Genomic DNA, 7,491 nt, shown 5'->3' with positions numbered 1-7,491 from the left:
GCAAACATATAAAAAACTGGAAGACTTTATATAAAAATCTAGATTTCCCAGTGGCAAAACTGGGCCTGTCTTTCTGTACAGCAACCATCAGCCAGAACTCTGGCTGCTTCCTTTACAAGGAATGCATGCTTTCCAAGTAGACACAGTCCTCAACATTCCCGGACGCTCTTACCTTGTTAAAGCTTAAACAAAACTTTTGTTTACTTGTTTGTTTACCTAAAACCCTTCAATGTTCCCTCACTGTAAATAGGAGAAAGTCTAGCTCTTTGATATGACATTCCATTCAAGGCCTTCCAGATCTGTTTCCTGCCTAATGCATCCCTATAAATGCTACACACCAGTAAACTGCAGTTTCCTGACCCTCCCATGTGGTACCTCTGAACCTGTGCAGTGCTATTTTCTTTGCCTAAAATGTCCTTTGTTTCTGTTTTTCTCTCCAGATAATTAATATTGACATTTAAGGGTCATCCTAAACACCTCCCTCTCCCTTTGTGCAGGCTTCCTGTGAGGAAATGCCCAGAGGGTCACATGGTCTGGAGACCCATAAAGATGCAAATGGTCCACTTGAGACCAAAAGGGAATCAAGTGTTCTTTATCTTATGGTTGGGCCCAGGGACCTTCCAATTGGTGGCAACTTGTAAAAAGCCTCAGCTTTCCCAATAAGTGGGGACAAAATATAAACATTAAATGAAATAATGTCTGTAAGTGAAATTAGACAATACTTTTTAAAAAATTGAATGGAATTATTGATGCTGGATAAGTAGCAGCTATTTTTCCAGTTGTTATTATTATTCGAAGTGGAGGCCACTTCATCAAGGATGATAGGTCAGCCGCTGCCAAGTGTGTTCAGGGAAGAAGAGTCTGTTAGGGCTACAGGGTAGCAGAATAGTAAGAGATGTGATTGGACAAACAGAATAGGGCCAGCAAGGGGCCTTCCAACTCATCTCCCTGCTTGGCCATTTTCTCCTTTCTCTTTATTTTAAACACAGCAGCCAGAGTGATCCTGCAGAACAAGTCACCCCACGTCACTTTTCTGCTCAAAGCCCCTAGTGGCCCCCTATCTCTCTCAGAGTAAAAGCTGCAGCTATTAGATCTCAGATCTCACATCCCAGCCGTCTCCCCTCACTCCTCACTCTGCCAGACACTGGGCCTCATTCTGACCTCCCTGCTCATCCTTTAAAGTGTGCTCTTACCTCAGGGCCTTTGCACTTGCCAGCCTCTCTTTCTGGACCCATATTCCCTCTGCTATCCCCAGGGTTCCCTCCTTCATTTTCTTAGATCTTTACTTAGATGTCTTCTTCTTGCTGGTTAGTCTATCTAAAATTTTACTTCTCCCTCGCCCCCTCCACTTCCTGACCTGTTGCCTTATTGCTCTTAGAACTTATCACCAACTAACATGCTTTACTTGTGGTACTTGTTTATCTTGGTTATTGTCTATCTCCCCCACTAGAATATAAGCACTATAAGAGCAGAAGTTTTTATCTGTTTCTCATGCTCACTGCTGTATCCCCAGCACCTAGAACAGAGCCTGACCCATCGTAGACATGCAATAAACATTTGTTGGATGAGTGAATCAAGTTTCTTGATTCAATAAACATTGGGAAATCACAGAATGTTTTTGACCAGAAGAGTAAACCGATCAGAGCTCACAAAGGGGCTTAGGATAGATTAGGGTAGGGGATAGGATGGGGCCACAATAGTAGAAGGATACACATGGGAAGGTTGAAACAGAGGGCTTCAGTGGGAATAAAAGAAAACAGTAGGAGGCAGTAAGTTTCATGAGGGCAGGGAGTTTGTCTGGCATATAAGAGGTGCTGAATAAATATTTACTGAAGGATGAATGAAGGAATGATGCTTGTGTCTCATGTGGGATGGACCCAGGGCTCTGGTTTGGGTCTATCTTAGAAAAGATATAAATCCTTTTTTTTTTTTCTTTTTTGCTTTATAACAAATTGAATCAGTTATACATATACATATGTTTCCATATCCCCTCCCTTTTGCGTCTCCCTCCCACCCTCCCTATCCCACCCCTCCAGGCGGTCACAAAGCACCGAGCTGATTTCCCTGTGCTATGCGGCTGCTTCCCACTAGCTATCTACCTTACGTTTGGTAGTGTATATATGTCCATGCCGCTCTCACTTTGTCACAGCTTACCCTTCCCCCTCCCCATATCCTCAAGTCCATTCTCTAATAGGTCTGTGTCTTTACTCCTGTCTTACCCCTATGTTCTTCATGACATTTTTTTTTCTTAAATTCCATATATATGTGTTAGCATACAGTATTTGTCTTTCTCTTTCTGACTTACTTCACTCTGTATGACAGACTCTAGGTCTATCCACCTCATTACAAATAGCTCAATTTCATTGCTTTTTATGGCTGAGTAATATTCCATTGTATATATGTGCCACATCTGCTTTATCCATTCATCCGATGATGGACACTTAGGTTGTTTCCATCTCCGGGCTATTGTAAATAGGGCTGCTATGAACATTTTGGTACATGTCTCTTTTTGAATTATGGTTTTCTCAGGGTATATGCCCAGTAGTGGGATTGCTGGGTCATATGGTAGTTCTATTTGTAGTTTTTTAAGGAACCTCCATACCGTTCTCCATAGTGGTTGTACCAATTCACATTCCCACCAGCAGTGCAAGAGTGTTCCCTTTTCTCCACACCCTCTCCAGCATTTATTGTTTCTAGATTTTTTGATGATGGCCATTCTGACTGGTGTGAGATGATATCTCATTGTAGTTTTGATTTGCATTTCTCTAATGAGTAAAGATGTTGAGCATCCTTTCATGTGTTTGTTGGCAGTCTGTATATCTTCTGTGGAGAAATGTCTATTTAGGTCTTCTGCCCATTTTTGGATTGGGTTGTTTGTTTTTTTCTTATTGAGCTGCATGAGCTGCTTATAAATTTTGGAGATTAATCCTTTGTCAGTTGCTTCACTTGCAAATATTTTCTCCCATTCTGAGGGTTGTCTTTTGGTCTTGTTTATGGTTTCCTTGGCTGTGCAAAAGCTTTTAAGTTTCATTAGGTCCCATGTGTTTATTTTTGTCTTTATTTCCATTTCTCTAGGAGGTGGGTCCAAAAGGATCTTGCTGTGATTTATGTCATAGAGTGTTCTGCCTATGTTTTCCTCTAAGAGTTTGATAGTGTCTGGCCTTACATTTAGGTCTTTAATCCATTTTGAGCTTATTTTTGTGTATGGTGTTAGGGAGTGATCGAATCTCATACTTTTACATGTCCCTATCCAGTTTTCCCAGCACCACTTATTGAGGAGACTGTCCTTTCTCCACTGTACATTCCTGCCTCCTTTATCAAAGATAAGGTGACCATATGTCCGTGGGTTTAACTCTGGGCTTTCTATCCTGTTCCATTGATCTATGTTTCTCTTTTTGTGCCAGTACCATACTGTCTTGATTACTGTAGCTTTGTAGTATAGTCTGAAGTCAGGGAGCCTGATTCCTCCAGCTCCATTTTTCGTTCTCAAGATTGCTTTGGCTATTCGGGGTCTTTTGTGTTTCCATACAAATTGTGATATTTTTTGCTCTAGTTCTGTGAAAAATGCCAGTGGTAGTTTGATAGGGATTGCATTGAATCTGTAGATTGCTTTGGGTAGTAGAGTCATTTTCACAATGTTGATTCTTCCCATCCAAGAACATGGTACATCTCTCCATCTATTTGTATCATCTTTAATTTCTTTCATCAGTGTCTTATAATTTTCTGCATACAGTTCTTTTGTCTCCTTAGGTAGGTTTATTCCTAGATATTTTATTCTTTTTGTTGCAATGGTAAATGGGAGTGTTTCCTTGATTTCACTTTCAGATTTTTCATCATTAGTGTATAGGAATGCCAGAGATTTCTGTGCATTAATTTTGTATCCTGCTACTTTACCAAATTCATTGATTAACTCTAGTAGTTTTCTGGTAGCATCTTTAGGATTCTCTATGTATAGTATCATGTCATCTGCAAACAGTGACAGCTTTACTTCTTCTTTTCCAATTTGGATTCCTTTTATTTCCTTTTCTTCTCTGATTGCTGTGGCTAAAACTTCCAGAACTAGGTTGAATAAGAGTGGTGAGAGTGGGCAACCTTGTCTTGTTCCTGATCTTAGTGGAAATGGTTTCAGTTTTTCACCATTGAGGACGATGCTGGCTGTGGGTTTGTCATATATGGCCTTTATTATGTTGAGGAAAGTTCCCTCTATGCCTACTTTCTGCAGGTTTTTTATCATAAATGGGTGTTGAGTTTTGTCGAAAGCTTTCTCTGCATCGATTGAGATGATCATATGGTTTTCTCCTTCAGTTTGTTAATGTGGTGTATCACGTTGATTGATTTGCGTATATTGAAGAATGCTTGCATTCCTGGAATAAACCCCACTTGATCATGGTGTATGATCCTTTTAATGTGCTGTTGGATTCTGTTTGCTAGTATTTTGTTGAGGATTTTTGCATCCATGTTCATCAGTGATATTGGCCTGTAGTTTTCTTTCTTTGTGACATCCTTGTCTGGTTTTGGTATCAGGGTGATGGTGGCCTTGTAGAATGAGTTTGGGAGTGTTCCTCCTTCTGCTATATTTTGGAAGAGTTTGAGAAGGATAGGTGTTAGCTTTTCTCTAAATGTTTGATAGAATTCACCTGTGAAGCCATCTGGTCCTGGGTTTTTGTTTGTTGGAAGATTTTTAAGCACAGTTTCAATTTCAGTGCTTGTGATTGGTCTGTTCATATTTTCTATTTCTTCCTGATTCAGTCTTGGCAGGTTGTGCATTTCTAAGAATTTGTCCATTTCTTCCAGGTTGTCCATTTTATTGGCATAGAGTTGCTTGTAGTAATCTCTCCTGAGCTTTTGTATTTCTGCAGTGTCAGTTGTTACTTCTCCTTTTTCATTTCTAATTCTATTGATTTGAGTCTTCTCCCTTTTTTTCTTGATGAGTCTGGCTAATGGTTTATCAATTTTGTTTATCTTCTCAAAGAACCAGCTTTTAGTTTTATTGATCTTTGTATGATCATAGGCTTTCATTTTTCTTGCATAAATATCTAGGTGCAGAAAGGCTGGATCATATGGTAGGTGTACGTTCAACTTATAAAGAAACGGCCAAACTGCTGACTGAAGTGACTGCACTATTTTCCTTCCCACTAGCATGTAAAAGACTTGCAGTTCCTACACTGCCTCACCAATACTTGGTGTGGTTGGACTTTTCTAATTTTAGCCATTCAATAGGTGTGTAGTGGTATCTCCTGGGGCTTTCATTTCCATAGAGCTAATAATTGATTACATCGAGCAACTTCATGTGCTTATTTGCATCCGTACACCTCCTTGGCAGGATCTCTTTTTAAATATTCTTACACATATTGTTAATTTAAAAATTTTTTCTAATTACTGAGTTTTGAGAGCTCTATACATGTTAGAGACACAAGTCTTTTCAGGTATATAATTTGTAAATATTTTCTTCCAACCTGTGGCTTTTCTTTTATTAATAATGGCTTCCAAAGATGAAACCCAATTTGTTACTTTTTTTCTTTTATGGATCTTGTTTTTGGTGTCATCTCTAGGAAATCTTTGCTTAACCCAAGGTCAAAAAGATTTTGTCCAAGTTTTAGAGATTTATGTTTTGATCTACATTTAGTTAATTCTTTATATGGTGTGAAGTAGGGATCAAAGGTCATACTTTTGCATATGGCTACCTAGGCACTACATCCATGTACTACATGCTTCCAGCACCATTTGTCAAGAAGACTATCCTTTCTCCTCAAAATTGGCTTTGCACCTCTGTTGAAAAATCAATTGTCCTTATATGTGTGGATATGTTTCTGGGATCTACATTCTGTTTGATTGACCTATTATATCTGACTCTTGGTTATAATATATTCTTTCACTGATTTCTTTTCACTTGCTCATGTAAATAGTCTCCCAGTAATATAGCCTTACCATTTGACTGGACATACCGAGGTATACCTGAAATGCATTTGATAAATCGATGGAACTTGCACTCAAACTAGGGTTACTTTCCAAAAACTCTTAAAATGTCGAGGTGTAAAAACGATGTACTCTACAGCCTTCCTGCCTCAACCAAGGGTATGTTAACACATCCCCACACAAGCTATTTTGCATGTGTATGGGGCTGTAGAGTCTGGGGAGTATGAGAGTGGTATGTGCTGTCTATCCCAAAAGATCATCACAGGAGGCAAAGGAAACATTAAGGAAATAGATAAGAATAGTCAAATGCCAAATGTTAACATATTTCTCATGCGTTTTTAATATTTACATTGAGATAAATAAGCAAATTATTATAAAATAAAATACAAAACTTTAGAGGATATTTCAAAATGCTCTTTTTTGCCAGATGCAACAAGATACTAGGAATAGAGGGATTTTCTGGAACCAGCTTATCTTTCCTTTTCTTATCACCATCGAGGGATGGGGTTGTATTTTATTCAGTGTATTGTACATGTGGGTGTGAATAAGATGAAAGTTGTCTCAAAAAGAGAAATGAGCAAAGAATATATGCCGTCAACTTGTCTAAAACATTTTTTCATGTTCTGACTCATTTTTCTTTGCATTGGCATTTCAAGGCATTTTGTTTTTTAATTTGACTATTAAAAAACCTTGATAACTTCAGTGAAATCCCATGAAGATAATATAAACAACAGTAATGGAAAATGAAAAGATGATAATAGCAACCAGCACTGTGATATTTCTTGCCAGTGTTCTTTACTATTTAGAATAGTAACAAATCCCATATTAATTTGACTTTTTGAACTTTGGCCTTTACTTTGGTGGAAGAAATTCCTTACACTTTGCTTATTATCTGTTTGCAATTAAAAACAATTAATGACCATACTTTGATATGATCATCTTAGAGTTGTATAGAGGGAGGATAGTTATGCAACTATTTATATATCTATGGGTTCAAGGAAGTTTAAAGGCTTGATATTTGAATCCTGTGGAAAGTAGCCTCCTTTCCCAGAGGGAAAGGAACATATACATGTACTTAATGTAGTTTAAACTAAAGCAACACCTGTTCGTAGAGGCACCTTCTATTCCAGGCATGTTTAGGTATAGGGAAGGGGAACAAGAGCTATAATTCTTGTGTATAAGAAGTTTACAGGGGCTTCCCTGGTGGCGCAGTGGTTGAGAGTCCGCCTGCTGATGCAGGGGACACGGGTCTGTGCCCCGGGCCGGGAGGATCCCACATGCTGCGGAGCGGCTGGGCCCGCGAGCCATGGCCGCTGAGCCTGCACGTCTGGAGCCTGTGCTGCGCGTCTGGAGCCTGTGCTCCACAACAGGAGAGGCCACAACAGTGAGAGGCCCGCGTACCGCAAAAAAAAAAAAAAAAAAGAAATAAAAAAAAAGTTTACAGTTTAGGGGGGTTGAGGGCACTCAGTGACTCAACGCGGATGAGCCTGATGCAGGTTACTAAAAGGTCACCCTTGAATAAACTCTGCTTTAGGAAAGACCAGCCTACTCTTATTCTCTTAAACTCTTTAATGT

Source organism: Mesoplodon bidens (assembly GCF_964165515.1).
Source record: "Mesoplodon bidens genome assembly, contig: HAP1_SCAFFOLD_848, whole genome shotgun sequence".
In the NCBI taxonomy this organism is placed as follows: Eukaryota; Metazoa; Chordata; class Mammalia; order Artiodactyla; family Ziphiidae; genus Mesoplodon; species Mesoplodon bidens.
The sequence above is the reverse complement of the archived record's forward strand: the minus strand, read 5'-3'. Positions refer to the sequence as shown.